The following is a 19,761-nucleotide window of genomic DNA, read 5'->3' on the forward strand; positions in this document are numbered from 1 at the left end:
CAAAAGTTCCTTTTTGTTTGGATGATTTTATGGTAGCCTTTTGAAAAGCCACTACCACAAGCTTAATGACATGGCGTAATTTAATTGGATGTCATAAGCTATGTCATCTTTGACTTTTCAAAGCCTTTTTTTTTTTAATTAAAATTCATTTCTTTAAATTCTGAAATTCTTTTTTTAATTTTTGAAAATCATATTTTATAATTTCAGAAATTATTTTTTTGATTTAATCATTAATTTCATAAAATCAAAATTAAAAAATTAAAAACAAAAAATGATCTTCATTGTTGGTTCTTCATTGTTCTTCATTTCTTCATCCAAAATTAAAACTTTCATGCAAATTTGTCACTATTATTCACTAATTCATTCAATATTCCAGTCTAAAGTTTGATTTTAAATTTTTGTTCATCAAATCGTATTATTCAGTTCCAATTTTTAGATTTTTGTTCTCACAAAAATCTCACCGAAACCGCATTATAACGTATTTGTTAACAATGAATTACCCGCATAGGTGTTTGGTTGTATCGCGGTTGTCGGCGGCATGGTGGTTTAAGTTTCATGATTGATGTTTTTCAGCATGTTTGATTGAAGAAGACAACAACAATTCGTTCTTTTTATTACTGTTTGATCTGTAGTAATATAAATATGTGGTTGCAAATTTGTTTGTGGCTTAGGTAATGACCATAAACTCGTTATGTCATTACCTTTGGAAAACATTGTTTAATATTTTGTAAAAGATTATTATGCTATTTTTCAGGTATTGTCAAATTCAGTTTTTTTTTTCTCTCTCTCACGACATACACGTTTTTCTCCACTAGCTCTTGTGCAGTTTAATTTTTTTTATTATTATTTTTTTATATATAGAACTTCATTCTTTGCTTTCCCTAATTCAATTCAAATTCAACAATTGAGTACTCTTGAACTTCCATCATGGTTAAAAACGAATATGTAAGTATATTCGTTTTTAACCATAATCTTTTACAAAATAAAAATATTTCAAATAATAAAAAGATGTAACTCTTGAATTTGTGGTCTGGCATAATAATCTTTTACAAAATAAAAAGATTTCAAATAATATAAAACACTACTATTTTCCAAAGGTAATGAACTAACAAGGTTAAGGTCATTATCAAAGGCACAACAAGTTTGCAACAAATTATTTACATTTTTACGGATCAAAGAGGGACGAAAACAAAAAAAGAATTATTGTCTTCTCCAAGCATACATTTGGAAAAATATCAATCATTCAACCTAAACCACCATGCCGACGACCACCGCGATATATCCAAACACCTATGCGTTCATCCTTAACAAATACATTATAATGCGGTTTTTGGTTGAGATTTTGTAAGAACAAAAATCTAAAAATTTAAAAAATGAAAACTTCGAATTGCTACAAAACGAATTGATGAACAGATTAAACATCGGACTTCAGAATGAAACATTGAACTAATTAGTGAATAATTGTGACAAATTTGCATTAAAGTTTTAATTTTGGATAGTGAAATGAAGAACAATGAAGAACGAATATTTGTTATTAATTTTTGTATTTTGATTTTTAATTAAATTTTTATTTTCTGAAATTAATTATTAAATCAAAAAAAGAATTTCTGAAATTATAAAAAATGATTTTAGAATTTAAAGAAATGAATTTTAATTATAAAAGGCTTTAAAAAGTCAAAGATGACATAGCTTATGACATCCAATTAAATTATGCCACGTCATTAGGCTTGTGGTAGTCTTTTCTCAAAAGACTAATGTAAAATTTTCATTTTTGTTAATAATAACAATAACAATAAGATACTTGTTGTTTATTTCTCGATTATTAACAACAATGTGGACGTGCCGGAGTGGTTATCGGGCATGACTAGAAATCATGTGGGCTTTGCCCGCGCAGGTTCGAATCCTGCCGTCCACGTTTTTCTTTCTTTCTTTTTATTTTTTAATTTTTTTTTAATTTTTTATTGTTTTTTAAGTTCTGAATACAAACAGACATGAATGAAGCTCACTGCATTACCTTCTTTCAATCAATGTATGCTCCATCTGTAGTATAATTTTTAGGATTCCTCATAAATTCATAACCCAATTTTCAATATAAAACAATCGTTCACTTGTTTTGAGCCAAAAGGCTGTGACATATGTACCACCCAAGGCACCAACAGCCAGCTTCTCCTACCGTGCACAAAAATTGTTAATCTTTGGCAACTAATAATTATCAAGCATTCGAATTCTGAACTCTGAAACACATTAATAAAGCTGAAGGGATTTGTACAGCTATGAAACAATCTTCAGTATAGAGCATATTACGGTTTTCACTATATACGACTATACGAGCATACAAGAATCACAATGTTAATCAACAATAACAAAACCAATAATTCTAAGTACTTGTATGTGAAGAATCCAATTCACCCGTCAACAAATTCCAATAGCACTTCGGTATCAAGTTAGCTCTATCTCTAGCATATATTGCCATATTCCTGTAAACTGCTGGGGCAAAGCCACATTAGTAAGTATTGAGGATAGTAAAGTCCCACATCGGTCAATAACACAAGATCCAAGCCAGGAATGCATTATATATTACTCAGTGAAAATTTATGAAACTTACGCAGCCACGCAGTGAGCACAGAGCGAACTATTCTTTCGCCTTTTACTAAAGAATACCGTGTGCTCGCTGCATTCAGTGGCATACGTTTATTTTTGGAGGGAGTTCTTGAAAGGAGCTCCCAACAAGTCTAGTCGAAGAATTTAAGTTACTATTATAATCACAATAATATTTACAACTTAAAATACTACCTCTCTGGTTCATTTTAGTCGCGTTGCAACAAAGTACAAGTTTTTGGAAACCAAGGCAAAAGACTGAAAACATGATTATGGAATAATAAGGTTATATGCTTAACTATTAATCCAACCCAAAAAAAAAAAAAAAAATACAACCTTAATTAAATTAAATAGCCCACCACCACCAAGCATCACCCAACACCGTCCACCACCTCAGCACCCAGAAAAACGCCGATGCACCACCACCACCCCCACGCACCCAGAAACCGCCGATGCACCACCACCACCCCCACGCATCCAGAAAACCGCCGATGCACCATCACCAACCCACGAACCCAAGCAGTACCCAGCAACCCACGAACCCCAGCACCCCACGAACCCGGCGACCCACCACCACCACCCCACGCACCCAGCACTGCCGATCCATCAACCCACCAAACCAATGAAACCATACCCACGAAACCAAAGTCACGAAACCAACCCACGAAACCCGCCGATCTGAAACCACGAAACCCGACCCACGAATCAAACCCAAGTCGCCGCCGTTCTACAACCCCCCCGCCGCCGATCTGCAACCACGAACCAAGCACTGCCTATTCACCAACCCAGCAAACCCACGAAACTAACCCACGCGAAACCCACGATCTGACATCACGAAACCCGACCCATGAATCAAACCCACGACAGCGTCGTTCTGCAACCCCCCGCCGCTCGTAACACCATGAAGCCACCATGAAAATGGGGTTGGAGGAGGAGAGAGAATATTAAATGGGATAAGAGTTTAATTAATTAAGGTTGGGGTTTAATTTAATAAAATCAGATTTGTAATTTAATAAGGGTGTTTAAGAAAAAAAGTAAGGGCATATATGTCATTTTACAGCCCAAAGGTTACTAAATAAGGAATTTTTTTTTTTTTTGTTGCAAGTAATATGAACCACCCCAAAATGGAAATTGTTGCAAGTAAAATGAACCGGAGGTAGTATAAAATCAGAAGTAAAACTTTGTTAATGAAATTAGATTTGTTAAATGTATCATCATAACATATATAGGTGTGAACATAGTTTATGACCGGTAAAAAATAACATAAATGTCAACCCCTATTGGGCTGCCTGACTATTCAAGCTAAATTGGGCTAGGTAATGCTATAATGGTAGGCAGACAACCCCTATAGTTATGTACTCAAACTGCTTGAAATCCTTTTCAAAACATTACTAAGTTGATTGAACCAAGGATTGACTATTTGACTTGGCTTTTTCAGCCCAGCAGAGAAACAAAGTTTGAAAAAAAGATAATCTTGATTACTATGTTTTGTTTGCCTGTCATGCTTGCATAACAGGAAACAATCATCGATTTATTCCTCAAAGTTCAAGCTTAAAACTGCAAAAGTTGTAGGGGAATCCAACTTAGGACATTAAGCATCTCATGATTCTGCCATTAACTAACACAGTTGTGTACATCTTAGAATCATGTAAACGTTTCAGACATTAAACTAATAAAACAGATAATATGCTTGATCTTATAGACAAAATACATAGAAGACCAAAAGGTATGCTTCCTAAAATTTACATACCTCTATCTATTTTTCTGGCCATTCCAGCAAAATCCAGCCTTGATTGCTGCTACTCCATGTGAGAAAGTCAAGTTTTGAAATTTGAGATGATAATTTCAAACAGAAATACTTACAACAGAAGTTCCAAAGCCTGCAAGTAACATAAGCAGCAAGTTACAGCAGAGGAAAGCAGTAGCAATCTTAAGGAGACAACATTTCAAAGGCATAAATCACTAAGACCCTAAAACTAGAAATTTAAAATAAACATCAGCTAGCGCCTTTCAATACCAAGTAAGGATACGTTCTTTACTTTCTTGAAGTAAAATGAGAAAAGCAAAGGTATACTGAAACTAAGCACCAGCCAAATAAAAGATCTATAGTCAGGCACTTGCTCGTGATCTACTTAAGTAGACAAGCATTACTTTAAACAAAATACTCAAAACCACTATATTCTATAATTACAAAGCTAAGGGTAACTGTTATAGCAGATGTGATAAAGAGATAGGACTATAGGAGCGACAATGGCACACAATTTTTACGTGATCCACTGCAATATGCATTAGCTACATCCACAGGCATAGATGAGAATAATATCAACCCCTGAAGTCATTCAGCTCATCGCAACTACAAACAGTTTAGCCCTTACGAGTCCTCGTGCATAAGGCTACAACCTACAAGGCATATACCAAAGAAATTCCTTCTCTTTAAAAAAGCTTGGACATTATGTATTAGCCCCAGCCTGTGGTAAGAAATGACGCCTTCACTTCAGCAGTAGCATAAACACCAGTTAACAAGTGTCAAGGAGTTGAAGACTTACTAATCTTCACATCAGTCCTTAGATATGCAAGTCTTCAACCCAAAATGTAATATGTAATCACAAACTTTTCTCCCTTACATACACCAATACTTCTATTCTCAGAAAGGCCAGCAATATGGAAGGCAAGAGCTGAGCTCAATGAATAACAATGAGGTTATAAATAGAATATGATCCGTGCTCTCTTAAAAAACCCAATTACAATATCTACATTTGGATTAGATGCAAGAAGCTAGCTCAAATCTGTTACCTTTTACAATTGCACAAACTCTAAAAATGCCTTCAAATATGATAACGATGACTTTGATTTCAAGGGATATACTAATTATCATCCAACGCAAGTTCTTTCCAGGTTAACAAAACACACAATCTCAAAACCCTGACAAAGCCAAAAAAAAAAAAAAAAGGTTTTACAAGGGCTCAAAACCACACAATATTGCTTAGAAGTAATACGCCACACAAGTGAGGTACTTGCCAAAAACTGGAATTCCTACACAGTTGGTTGTGCATAGAACCACGGACAATCTTTACAATGACCCTATAAACTCCTACTTATAACTTAAGTTATAAAACTACATACTACGTTACTACCTAAATCCTAGATCATTTAGGATTAGAAAGCTAAATGACCTTCCACTAGTTGCTAAACATTTCCCCTTTTCCTCTATCTCCTTTCCTTTAGCTTCTTCAGTTTTCCGACTTCCAATGAATTCAAAAAATCAAATGGAAATTCATTCAACACTATTAAAGCCAAAATCACACTAATTTCTAAATTCATTCAACACTATTAGTGTTAAATTACAAAGACAATACACCCTCCTTAGTTCCTGAACACCAGTTGCCTTTCACTTCACTTGCATAAATAGATGTTCCACTGTTCCAGTGATTCACGATGATTCAAAATAAGAAAATCACTAACTTTGGCAAATTAGAGTCAATGCATTAGCAGTGACAACAAAAACAAAAATGTGCCTTATAATCTTTTGATTACTTGTTGACCTTATTTGACACTCGATATCTAGCACAATTCCAATTTTAGCAATATTATAGCCTTATAGGATATTTAGTTATTGTCCCGCATCATCGGAATACCAAAATTAAGAAGGACAACATAGATATATAAAGAAACCATGGAGCATTAAGAAACATACTTACCTGGACGGGGTTGATGGGCGATCAAAAAGGCCCATGGCCTAGGAAGGTAGCCTCCATTGCACTTTGTGAGGGATGCTTACCTAACATCTTCCCAAAGAGGAAGAGTGTACGTCATAATTTGTGAGAGTGGGGGTCTGCGTTCGCGCAACCCCTAATCAATTCCATTCCTAAAACTTGTATTCAGTGCCATACCATAAACTCTGATTAAATTATAAAAAGCACAAGAAACAACCTGAGCTGATGTCAATTGTAAGCAACATGAAATCAATATATATAACAAGAATAAAGTTTTGAATTTATAGTGTATATAGTCACATACATGAAATCAATACATTAACTGTTCTCTCTCTTCACTTCCATATTTTTGCTTGTTTTTGGATTTACAAGTGCTAACTTTATCAGGGTTCATTAAACTACAGCAATATTGTATTGTAAACGATACATTTCTCACATGTACTGTAGTTGGAGGTTAACTGCTATTTATTTTTCTTTTCTTTTCTTTTTTTAAGCTCTAGGTTCTGGTTTCAGTTATTTCAACATAAAGACCGGACAACTCAGTCATTCAAGGAGAATGGTTGAAGCCTATCATAACTAATGCCGTAAAATTATTCATATAGTCAACAGAAACTTTTCAAATGTACAATTAAGAAATTCAGACACATGAAACAGGCAACAAATGACATTGTCACAGTAGAATTATCTTCCTTGAGACAGCAAGGAGAGGCATCTCTTGTTTGGTGGGATTCTACTCCATACTTCAAACAAGATACAACAAAAAGATGAAAAATTCCCACATTATTCAAGAAAGAATTTCCAACCTAGGAATGCAGGGTATAAATAACAAAGCCTGATGGAATACAAATTACGCAGCCATGCAGTGAGCACAGAGCGAACTATTCTTTCGCCTTTTACTAAAGAATACCGTGTGCTCGCTGCATTTAGTGGCATACGTTTATTTTTGGAGGGAGTTCCTTATCAGGAACTTCCAATAAACCAAGTGAAATTTTTTGTCAAATTTCCAACTAACTGTGTAGAAGACTAGAAGATATGCCAATTTGAGTTTCAATTACATAACAGAGTACCTAGCTATGTTTGTTGTATTGAACATGTTACTCCCTCTACCATCTATGTTTGTCCCGTAATATAGTTGGTTTAGAGAACCCCAACTTTATTCTCACAACCACTATATTTAATACCACCATTGTTATTTCATTAATTTCTTTCGACCAAAAATTAAGAAGATAACCCTACCCATATGGAGCAAACAGAAGGGAGTAGTTTATTGATACCTTGCTGTAGTCTGAGGCATCCTAGCACTCAAGAAGAGTTCAGAGGGCTACAGATCCTTGTGCAAACCATATACAGTATAATTTTGTATGTCATGACAATTTAAGCACTTCATACGATCAAACCTGAGTTTGAAGAACAAATAAAGTTGTTAAGTGGCAGAGTTGTCACAAAAGCAAGCTTCAGAAAAAAGATTTTAAGCTGCTTAGAGGGAATAGAAACTCCCCACAAGAGAATTGATTAGTGGACTGCACTCGCTATAAATTAAGGTATTAAGCACTGCGTGAATGAAACCAATTAATGTGACAAATAGTTTCTATATACTGTACATACAACTAGATCTAATTAGTTGACAAACACAGGCAAGAGCCCAAAAATGGGCTGCATTTCTGTCCTTAATTGGAAAAGTTTAGACTAATAAGAGTATACTAGACAGTGGACACATTCTAATAAACAAGCGCTATCTACATTCTCTATCATGAAAATTGCATCACATATTCAGATGATACCTGAAACTGGAAGCTTTTAGGAAGAAAAAAAAAAAAAAAAAAAAAAACTAAAATCTAACTAATTTTTGAACCATTTCTCGAATTACATGGGTCAAGGGCTATGCTAATATTCTCTGCATCACTACAGATTTATAAGATGTCTCAGAAAAAGATAAAAGTATTGCAGTCAATACTTCATAGTTCATACAAAGATACAAACATTTGTATCTTTAGACTTGGAATGCTGAATTATGAATCATAGCTTCAAAATCAAAATGACTCTGATTTACCTAGAAATTTGCAAAACTCAAATGATCTCAAGCTACCAAATCCAATATATGAAGTATCAAGTTAATAACTCACTAAAACTTCCAGGAAAGCCTACTCAAGGTGTTCCGCACAACTGATGGTTACTCTCTAGCTCAAATAGAAGTTAATATACTACAAGGTAGAATGAACTGATCTAATCTTTCCATAGGTTAATCTATAAGAGAGCGCTAACCTGTCTTTGAAATATAAATCAGTAGGGTTGTGCCAGGAAGTGCACTAGCATTGTGCACAAAAAATTCAATTACAGCTACTGTAATAGTCCCTCCTACAAAAATATTATCATTGTCAGTCAAAGACCTCTGCATCTGATATATAAAGGATACGAAAATCTTGATATTAACCATAAGTATTCATGTATATCAAAGATCAAGACAATCAGACATAAAGAACGAGGTTTTTGCTTTAAATGACAGCAAAACTTCATAGGATAAATTTTTTTCCAAAATAGACCATTTCTCGATTTGTGTCATCCTTGTGTAGGGGCCATGCTAACTCTATATCGTTCCAATTTTATCATGTCTCTGAAGAGAACTCAAAATGATGTATAGAACAATATAAAGATTGTTATATTGGAGTAGTTTAGCAATGGGGGATACAAAGATGCTTGTATATTGCTCAAGTGTACCTATGCTAATGTACTCAGAACAACGCAACGAGCACATATGACTCATAACATCAATTAGGTATCATAGATTGTTGGTTATCACCACAAAAACTCAGACCTTCAGTAATTCTAGACCTGATGTGATTATTCATAATTTGCAAATGAGATTATCACCCATAAAAGATATAGCAATAGATGCAATCGAACTTTTTGGTCAACCATCAAAATAGAAAGAAGATCAAATGATTTTAGCACTTAAACCACTTAAGTAGTCATCATAAGACATGTTTATAGGCAGAGAATTAAAATTTTATGTGGCACATGCTTGCACCAAATGTACTTCACAATGAACCAAAAACACCAAAACTTTGCTTATAAATTATAATTTTTTTCAATGCATGAAACAGGCAAATGGAAACTGTCTGAAAAAAAGGCCCTAAAAATCCCAATAACCTAAACGTGCTTTAAATATATCATCCTAACTTAAAGATCAAGGGACATGATCCTTCTACTGGACTTTTGGTTTAAGTATAGGTGGGGTGCGCCAGGCCCGTGCAGTAGTGCAACGCATGGGCGACGCTTGAAGATCCCAGTAGCAAGCTACTGTGGTGGATCTTCCCCCTTAAAAAATAAATTTAATATCGTTGTGGGTCATTGACCCACGTATCAGATATTAAACTGATAAGAACAGATACTACACTTGATCTTAGCCAAAAGGCCGAGAAAGGTATGATTTGGTAAGTTTAATCTCTTGCCTTTTATTTCCTGAAGTTGTCTTGCCCTCGTCGCTTCTATTCGATGTGGTACATAAGTCCTTAACTATAGGCCAAAAGCATGGCTAAGAGAAGGATTGGATCATAAAAGACTTGAAGAAGTCTGGATATAAAGCAAACAGCATGGGAACTCAGCTTTCAGTTCCATAGAAGAACACCATAAAAAGAGAGCTACAGAAGTATGAAGGTCCAAAGTAGAAGCTTCATCAAAACACTATACATGAAGATTAAAAAATGATTTTGTTTAGGAAACATATAAAATAGTATTTCTCTCTGCCTTAATTTCACTTATCTTATATGAAGTTATTAGTCCTTATCTAATATGAGTTAATCAACCCTTACCTTATCTTATTCGACTTTATTAGACCTTATAAAAGTTATTATATAACCTTATAGAATTTATTATCCCTTATCTTGTCTGAACATATCAACCCTTATCTTAGTTAAACTTATAAATTCTTATACTATATTATACAAAGTATTAACTTATAAGCTTCAGGTGAGGAGAACATAACCCAATTATGTGGATAATTTAATAATGCATGGAACACGAAGGAACTTAGTAGAGTAGTTTCTAAATTGAATGCCTAAATTAAAATAGCTTTAGTATAGTTATTTACTTTATTTTCACTTATTTTATGAAAAATAAGTTATGACAAGTGTTATTCAAGCTCAAATCACAACTAAAATAAATTCTAATAAAGTATCGTGAGTATATAAGATAAAATAAGTGTACAGTGTACTAGATGTGTTTAAGGTTGTCAAAAGTATGACTCACTCTTTGGATAATAATGATTGACAAAAGATAAAAGCTTGATTTGTGAAGAAAAAAGTATATTTCAACTTAGGAATTTTTTTGTTTTTTTTTTTTTTTTTTTTTTTTAATTAAAATGATTTTTTTTTTATTATTATAATTTATTCCGATTCATCTTACAAGTCTTTTTCAAAATTAAGTCTTTCGATTAAAAATCTTGAACCACGGTTCATAGAATGATCCCAATCCAAAACTTATACAATATTTACATTAATCTGAATGCATCCTAGTTTAATACTCCCTCCGTGTTTAAATCAATACGTTGAAAACTGTGTTCTTTAAATTTTAATGTTGTGTTCTTTTATAAATTCATAATATTCTTTATAATTATAAGTCATGTTCTTTTGCTTAATCTGGTATGCCCGGGTGCATGAACCACCGATTGAGTTTTAGGAAGGTTAGTTGAATTTATAAAAATAATAAGTAGTGGGGTATAAGTTGATGAGAGTGGAGAGAGTAAGGGGTTTTTGTTGAGACTATTAGTTAGTAGCATGTTATTTAAAAATAGAGAGAATATTATTAAAAAATAGAGAGAAGTTACTATAAAAGAAAAGTGTCATTTATTCAAACAGGGCCAGAAAGGAAATTGTTTCAACACAGAGGGTTTGAGTGAATATTTGAGAATGCTACATAAGAAATGTCTTATTCAAACAAAAATGGACATTCCCTAAGTCTGCTTTAAAACTTCCATGTGTTGTGAACCTTCCTCAAAAGGGTCTGAGTGAATCCTCATGGGGTATGGGATTCTATTACTCTTAGATACAATCCTAAGTTCATTCTTGATGGCAAACCCACACTACTCCATAAACCAGACACCCCCTAAGTAGAAAATGTTTGTATTTATTATAGGTTTTCGCCCTATTTAGTGAAGAGTTTTTTATGTAAGTCCCTAGTTTTTAGCCTTGGAAGTTATACTCATTAAAAATCCCTCGTTTACATTCAAGTTTCTTTAGCTTTTCACTTTTTAGCTACATGCTAACATCTCTTTAACTATATTTCGCCACCTCCAGCAGTATTCAGTCTCAACAATCTGTCATGAATTTGTTAATTTGGTAAAAAAAAACAAGAGAAAAATTCACACAATGTCCAAATAGAGTATAAAAAGAGAATTACCATTTAAACACAATCTCACTCAGCTTTTTCACATCTTCGTCATTGCCACCCTCTATTCCTCATTTCAAGAGCGGCGAAGGATTTCAATTTAGAGAGCAAAATCTACAAGAATCAGTATTGTTATAACGGATGTGAGAAATAACAAATCTTGAATGCAAAATTAACAAGAAAAACACACACAAATTTACTTGGTTCACCAACAATGTGTTGGCTACGTCCACTACCAGGTAGGGGTGTTTGCTGTGCGGTTTGGATCATAAACCACACCAAACCGCAAAAGTGCGGTTTGTAATTTTTTCAAACCGCACTTTTAAAAAAACCGCACCATAAAATGTGGTTTGCGGTGTAACCGTATTTTATCAAAATTGTAATTATTCTTTTTAAAACAAAACTTTTATTTTATTTTATAATTATTAGTTTATAATTAAACTATTAAACTCTTTTTATTAACCTCTAATTAACTAATAGTCAAAGATTAGCTCATATGTTTTAATTCTTTTGTATAATTTTAATGAAAATATAGCATAAAAATTGCAAACCGCATTAAAGTGCAGTTTGGTCTCAATATTTTTGGAAACCACACCAAACCGCAAAATTGTGGCTTGGTTTGCGGTTAGGTGCGGTCTAAATTGCACTCTGTACAACCCTACTACCAGGCGAAAATAATAGTTTTATTGATCTTGGGAAAAACAGATTGCATATTCACAACAGATTTGAGGCCAATCATAGAAAACCGATTGATTGTCTCTCATATTTCAAATGTCATCATAATAAATACACAAAAAACTCTCAGATTTATGAATAATCACTCAACTTATTCGGCTAGGAGTAACCCTGAGGGTATATAATTAATATAGAACTCTTCAAAAGAGAAACTGATTTGGGTCAAAGCCCAATAAATAACCACACGGACCAAAACCACACGACCGTGTACCTTGACCCACACGACCATGTGACATGTCTTGTAGTAGCGGAACTACACGACCATGTACCATGAACCACACGGTCGTGTATATTGAAGAGTACATAATAACACTGACTACGAGATCGTGTATAATGGACTACATGATCGTGTACCTACTCGGTCACCGATTCAAGGCATATTTCTCAACAAGTACAATTCAGATTAGCAAGCGCCAGAACGAGAAGGGAATTGTCAGCCTTTTGAAGATCCAAAACATAATGTAAAGAAATGAAATCAATAAGTTCGTAAATGTAAAAGAGGGGGGGGGGGGGGGCAAATATTATTGGGGGGGGGGGGATATTATGCTTAAATGTCTAAATTTGAGTCAAGTACATGCCTCTGGAATAGTTGACATAGCACATTACATATGTGATGTGGATTATTCAAGCAACCAAGGATATGAATCGATTGGTGTTCCAGGGAGATATAGTAAAAATGATGGGAATCTTATAATTTATCAAGACTTTTTATCATTCAAAATGAATAGCATCATTTTCAAACGGAGAATGGTGGCATTTCACATACTACATCAAAGGCGCAAATTGTCATTCTTACACACAACGTGAAGTCCTCATACCAATTCTTGAAAGAGAGAATAACATCGTACCATGAGCCTTGGGTTTTATTTAGTTGACACAATCCTGCTTGGTGCACCCTTTCACCAACAAAAGAATTCAAGCACTATTGGTCAGTATAATTAGTAATTACTTGTATAAAGATCATGCAAGGGTTGGCGTGCAAAGTTATGAGGTAGAGATCAAATGCATTAGATATAACATATAAGTCTTTTGATCCTAATATCCATTAATAGGTCTGAGGTCAAATGCAATATTAAACCTTCCCCTTCAAATAAAATTACCGTTACTCACCAGCAAGATAGATACAAAGGAATCATCTACATGCAGTTTACACTACCCCTCATCCTTAAAGCCATGTCTTCACATAAATACAGGGGCATATCCGAATAAGATTGATAACTGATTTAAATACACGTCAATGCATTTCAGTCATCTAAATCTATTTTTTTTTCCAATATTTCATAGGGCACATATAACCTCCAAGCATGAATTGGTGACAGTTTTTTTTTTTACTATTCACAGATTGGTCAATATGATATATTGCTTGTTCTAATATTCCATCTTCAGTATTCAGTACATGATCTGTAAAATTGATACTAACATGCATACTGAACCAATAATTTATAATTTCATTCACTACATATAAAAGATTAAAATCAGTTTTGCAATGTTGGATATTGTCCCACATCAACTAAATAACAAGGGGAGTTCATTAGAGATGAATATAAAACAAAACTGAGTATGACCAATCAAATTACTTACCTGGACGGGGTCAATGGGCGATCAAGAAGGCCCATGGCCTAGGCTAGTGGCCTCCATTGCACATTCGGAGGGGTGCCTGCCTAACATCTTCCCAAGAGGAAGAGTGTACGTCATAATTTGTGATAGTGGGGGCCTGCGTTCGCGCGGCCCCTGTACAATTTACAGTTAACTCGTTAGAAATAATGGAAATGGTGAAATAAAACAGTAACACCTCGAAAATAATTAATTCCAAGTGAATTTAAATGGCATGTGTGCATACCTTCTGTTTGGCAAGGGTTAAGTGTTCAACAAAAGGAAAGTCAATGAAAAACCGCATTTCAGTTTGTATTTAAAGAAAAAATAAAGCAACATTGAATATTGGAAGAAGCAAAATTGAATTAAAACAGAACAACATAAGTAGAATAAGCTTCACAGAGTAATTAGCATTGTCATACTAGATTGACGGATTTTTGAATAAAGGTATAGGGAATTCTGGCTAAAACTGAAGCCAATGGTAGATTGACGGTTTTTAGAATAAAGGTATATGAATTGCAATTAAAACTTAAGCCAAAGAATCCAACCATAGAAAATCTTACAGTCCCAGCAAATTAACACCAATGCTGTAAAATGATGTTATGTTTCTTCCCTTACATACGATAAATGGGGATCACTTGTTAAATTACAGCATCTTGAACCTCCAGGATGTCAATATTTTCAACACAGAATGAAAACTCTGGCAGTTTGTTTCTCACACATACTTCATCTTGAACCTCCAGTGTATCAATATTTTCAACACAAAATGAACAAACTGACAGTCAAGTAGAATTTACAACTACTATCCAGAGGACCAGAGAAATCTATACATCAACCATCTTTTACTTTTAGTCCTCATGGCCAAACGGTATTTCAGATTCATATTTAATTGAAACTCAAATGTAAAACCAAAAGACACAGACATACTGAGGAAGCAATAGCCAAAAAATGAAATCTTGTCTCAGTCCCATATGACACCAACCATGTAAAGGACCAGCACTACCACCCCACATCAAGTCAAGAAAGAAGATTTAAGCTAGGAATTTACGGTATAAATAACAAAGCCTGTTGCAATTATCTTCACGCAGTCACGCAGTGAGCACAGAGCGAACTATTCTTTCGCCTTTTACTAAAGAATACCGTGTACTCGCTGCATTCAGTGACATACGTTTATTTTTGGAGGGAGTTCCTTAACTGGAGCTTCCATTAAAAAAAAAGGTGGAAGTTTGTATCCCACAAGCCAACAGCTGGTGTACTCTCCAAGTATATATCAATTGATAATATAAACTTATCTAACCAAATTACATTATGTTGATAATAACAATACAACAGTATAACACCTACCCCTCACATAATGTTGCTCTAACTTTTGTTAATGTTTATTTATTACATTCTTAAGGATGAAGTAAATTTCATTTTCCACCAGAACCTCTGAATGCCAGCACCAACTCCGACTTAATCAAAGTCAGATAAATGAGCTTTGGTAGATGATTATAAGCAGAAAGTTACTAAATTTATAGTACCTTGCAGAAGTCCCTGAGACATTGTGGCACACTAATGCAGCTGTGCAGGTATCAAGCATACGCCGCAAGTCAGGACAATATAAGCACTCCATATCTGAATTTAGAGTAATAAAATTATTAGTGAGAGCTTACAAGAAACAAACTTCAGAAAGAAACACAACCTGCCAAAAGGAGCAGAAAGCCCCCAAAATTGGAGAAAGATACAAGGGAGAAATGTTTGGACTGTATTTAAGTAGGCATCAACTTTGCCACTATTTACTTATCTTTGACCAACTAATACATCAATGGTCCTGTTTTCAAAGTATGCAAATATGAAAGAGCAGTAAGGAAACATAGCAGAATACAAAATTATCAAATTAATTGTGAGGGCCAGACCCGTGCATTAAAGCTAAACTTAACTAAAAATTGGTGGGGTGCGCCAGGCCCATGCAGTAGTGCAACGCATGGGCGACGCTTGAAGATCCCAGCAGCAAGCTACTGTGGTGGATCTTCCCCCTTAAAAAATAAATTTAATATCGTTGTGGGCCATTGGCCCACGTATCAGATATTAAACTGATAAGAACAGATACTACACTTGATCTTAGCCAAAAGGCCGAGAAAGGTATGATTTGATAAGTCTAATCCCGTGCCTTATATTTCCTGAAGTTGCAATAGCTTCATCATTTCTTTTCGATGTGGTACATTCCTCCTTATTTAAGAGTTTGGAACTTGGTACTCCTACTATTATTCTGATGTCTGAAGTATTTGGATAAGTAATGCATTAATGATGTAACTAGAGGTGATAAGATCTTGTGGATTTGGATAAAATATGAAGACATGTTCATCACACATTAATATCATTTTAAGGGGTAAAGCAATGTAAGGGCCTCCGTTGAAATTCAATTCAGTTCAGCTCAGCTCTTAATTTACGTCTAATGATATTGCTAATGATATAAAGCCAAATTTCATTCTTTTAAGCTCTTATTACAACGACGACGACGACGACGACGACAACAACAACAATAACAATAATAATAATAATAATAATAATAATAAAATTGACTTTATTGTAGGATAATAATAAGATTGTATCTCGGCTTCCCACTAATTTATTGTAGGTTGTATGACTTTTGTTTTTGAGATATAATAACAATAATAATAATAATAATAATAATAATAATAACAATAATAATAATAATAATAATAATAATAATAATAATAATAATAATAATAATAATAATAATAATAATAATAATAATCAATAAGTAATAAATAATAATAATAATCAATAAGTAATAAATAATAATAATCATCAATAAATAATAATAATAATAATAACAATAATAAATAATTGAAATAATAATACTAATAATAATAATCAAATAATAATCATCAATAAATAATAATAATAATCATCAATAAATAATAATAACAATAATAAATAATAATAATCAATAAATAATAATAATAATAATAATAATAATAATAATAATAATAATCAATAATTAATAGGAAAATTTGTTCAAAAGGACCAAAGAAAGTGTCTCTTTTGTTCAGAAGGACCAATTAAGCCAAAAGTTGTTTAAAAGGACCACAAAACACACTTTGGGTTGTTCAGTGGGACCATGTCACATTTTGAGGCGAGTCAACGCTGGAGTCCGGCGTTGACCAACACGTGCTTATCACGTGAGTCATTAAGTTGGATGATTTTTTTTTTCTTTTTTCCCCTCTGTTTCACGAATTTCCCCCAAATATTCATCTTTTCCCCAATTTTTCTAATTCTTCTTCTTTCTCTCTCCTCGAATGGATGTTCATGTCATTTAGTGTGTTCTGCCGTTGTTGGTGAGGTCAGAGTAGCCATTTAATTGGGTATTAAAGGTAAAGTCTTTTTAGTTCCTGCAAATCCAATTTTGAAATACAAAAATGAACCACATCAAGCAAAATCCCCTAAATTCGACAAATTGCACTTAGTCCTCTTCAGTTTTTCCCATATTCATGTTCCTGCAAATCCAATTTTGAAATACAAAAACGAACATCAAGCAAAATCCCCTAAATTCGACAAATTGCAACCAAATTCATAGTACTAACCTTGTTCCGCTTTTCCTCAATTGTAATCTCGATTAATTTGTCAACAAAAAAAGGCGCAATTGCACTTTGAGGAGGGAGAAGGAAGAAGAAATAGAAAATTTGGGTGAAAAGGTGATTTTTGGGGGGAATTAGTGAGGATTAATGGAAAAAAAAGAAAGAAAGAAAAATTACCCAACTTAATGAGTCACGTGACTAGCACGTGTTGGTCAACGCCGGACTCCGACGTTGACTTGCCTGAAAATGTAACGTGGTCCCCCTCAACAACCCAAAGTGTGTTTTGTGGTCCTTTTCAACAACTTTTGGCTTAATTGGTCCTTCTGAACAAAAGAGTCACCTTCCTTGGTCCTTTTGAACAAATTTTCCTAATTAATAATAATAATAATAATAATAATAATAATATGTACATTTGTATTTACACATATGTATAGTAATAAATAATCAATAAATAATCAAAGATCACTAATCCGTAGTTAAAAATCACTAATTAATAAGTTCAGTTCAATTCAGCTGAGTTCAGTCAATCGGAACAGGCCCTAAGTCTAGAGCATGTCAGACTTCCATCTTGAACAAATGGAATGAAATTTTGGAAAATTTATTGGAAACAACCTTTTTATATAAAAAATTTTGCGAGAAATAAAATTTAACATTTTTTAAAGATGAAAGCTTACTCCATTTTCTGGCGTTGACCAAACATTTTATGATTGACTCTCGCATTTAACTCACGTGCCTGTATTTCCTCAATTTTCATTCATCTTCTTCCTATTTCCATCTTCTTCTTCTATCCCATAGTCAAAGACCTCCAAACAAATACCAGTTATGATGCCAGCTTTCGACCCACAATTGTATATCTTCTGATGCTAACTTTTACTCGAATCTTCAGTCAAGTCAGGTGCCACGAGTAAAATAAGGAGAATCCTCCAACCTGACAATTACCGGCAGGAAATTTATTAATGCAACTCTCTTAATTAAACTGCAAATGAGATTCACAGAATTTTTACTAGTCTACAAAATCTTGCAACTGAAAAGTTCAGTAAGATAGACCATTTCTATAATAATTAATGAAACTGGCACAACAAGTACAGAAGAATTTGCCGTTGGACTGTTTGAGGCAAAGAAATCGAAATTTTTCATGGACGATGGCATACCAAATTTAGTTCAGGATGGACCAAAACCATAAACGCATTACTTATTACTTAAACACTTAAGAGCATGAAACCATTCAGAACCAAACCATGCAAATCACCTAAAAGAAATCTTAGTATCAGGCCCCAAAATTCAGCCCACGAATGGAGAGAGAAAAAAAAAAAGAAAGATAATAACTGAGCAACATAAACATTTTAGATTGATACTGGAAGGGCAGAAAAGGACAAAAAAATTTGGACCATTTCTCGATTTGTGCGTGTCATCCTTGCGCAGGGGCCATGCTAATCTTCTCTGTATCGTTCCAATTTTATCAGATGTCTCCGAAGAGACAACCCTATTGCAAAGACACAATAATATAAAGAAAGTGTTTTTCTCTAAACTAACCGATGTGGGACTGAAATTCCTTAACATACTTTAAAGGCATCAGAAACCTGAATTACTGCAGCTCAATTAGTCAACTGTACGAAAACATATCTAACAAAAAAAAAGCTGTATTAAGACATAAGACCTACAACCTGACAGTCATAATGTCAAACACTAGCTAGATCTCATTGAATCATCAGCTAAAAATTCTACACAAATGGCATTGTTACTTTTTTGTCAAGTTGGCAACATCATCAATAACAGATATAGCAGAGTTGAACTTGAACTCTTCGTTAAACCATCAAATTAAGAACGAATTTATCATCATTAGACAATAGTAACTGATTTAATATAGCAAGATAGCAATTGAACTCTTAACTAAACAATCAAAAACAAAGAAACATTTAGTAAAATGGTATCCTTCCCACAAATGACATATCAAATGACTTTGGCATTTCTAGCATTGAAGGGTTCATCATTTTAACTTTTTACAGACAAAGAAATCAGAAAACTATGGCAGATGTCGTTACAAATCCAGTTCAAAAATCACAATAACTGCTTATAATTTTATTTATTTTTTTTAAAGCATGGAACAGAACCTAAGGCAAAAAGAACAAACTTTCTGAAAAAAGGACCTAATAAAA

The 19,761-nt window shown here is 33.8% G+C and overlaps 10 non-coding genes across 10 annotated transcripts; 6 read left to right on the top strand and 4 right to left on the bottom strand.

Moving 5' to 3' along the window:
• Positions 1-1,833: 1,833 nt before the first annotated feature.
• Positions 1,834-1,915, top strand: TRNAS-AGA (transfer RNA serine (anticodon AGA)). Its single transcript has one exon. It is a non-coding gene; the product is annotated as a tRNA-Ser (tRNA).
• A 692-nt stretch (positions 1,916-2,607) lies between these two features.
• On the top strand, positions 2,608-2,722 carry LOC145566271 (U5 spliceosomal RNA). Its single transcript, XR_014095392.1, has one exon. It is a non-coding gene; the product is annotated as a U5 spliceosomal RNA (small nuclear RNA).
• Positions 2,723-6,288: 3,566 nt separating this feature from the next.
• On the top strand, positions 6,289-6,451 carry LOC145564269 (U1 spliceosomal RNA). Its single transcript, XR_014094786.1, has one exon. It is a non-coding gene; the product is annotated as a U1 spliceosomal RNA (small nuclear RNA).
• A 713-nt stretch (positions 6,452-7,164) lies between these two features.
• On the top strand, positions 7,165-7,281 carry LOC145565864 (U5 spliceosomal RNA). The gene has a single exon (XR_014095233.1). It is a non-coding gene; the product is annotated as a U5 spliceosomal RNA (small nuclear RNA).
• Positions 7,282-8,839: 1,558 nt separating this feature from the next.
• On the bottom strand, positions 8,840-8,939 carry LOC145564137 (U6 spliceosomal RNA). The gene has a single exon (XR_014094755.1). It is a non-coding gene; the product is annotated as a U6 spliceosomal RNA (small nuclear RNA).
• A 600-nt stretch (positions 8,940-9,539) lies between these two features.
• Positions 9,540-9,736, bottom strand: LOC145564651 (U2 spliceosomal RNA). Its single transcript, XR_014094877.1, has one exon. It is a non-coding gene; the product is annotated as a U2 spliceosomal RNA (small nuclear RNA).
• A 4,265-nt stretch (positions 9,737-14,001) lies between these two features.
• LOC145566178 (U1 spliceosomal RNA) lies at positions 14,002-14,163 on the top strand. Its single transcript, XR_014095375.1, has one exon. It is a non-coding gene; the product is annotated as a U1 spliceosomal RNA (small nuclear RNA).
• Positions 14,164-15,107: 944 nt separating this feature from the next.
• On the top strand, positions 15,108-15,224 carry LOC145566211 (U5 spliceosomal RNA). Its single transcript, XR_014095382.1, has one exon. It is a non-coding gene; the product is annotated as a U5 spliceosomal RNA (small nuclear RNA).
• Positions 15,225-15,952: 728 nt separating this feature from the next.
• Positions 15,953-16,149, bottom strand: LOC145564579 (U2 spliceosomal RNA). The gene has a single exon (XR_014094860.1). It is a non-coding gene; the product is annotated as a U2 spliceosomal RNA (small nuclear RNA).
• A 2,832-nt stretch (positions 16,150-18,981) lies between these two features.
• On the bottom strand, positions 18,982-19,084 carry LOC145566650 (U6 spliceosomal RNA). The gene has a single exon (XR_014095466.1). It is a non-coding gene; the product is annotated as a U6 spliceosomal RNA (small nuclear RNA).
• Between the last annotated feature and the right edge of the window lie 677 nt (positions 19,085-19,761).

The sequence above is a fragment of the Chenopodium album genome, chromosome 1 (genome assembly GCF_948465745.1).
Source record: "Chenopodium album chromosome 1, dcCheAlbu1.1, whole genome shotgun sequence".
Lineage (NCBI taxonomy): Eukaryota > Viridiplantae > Streptophyta > Magnoliopsida > Caryophyllales > Amaranthaceae > Chenopodium > Chenopodium album.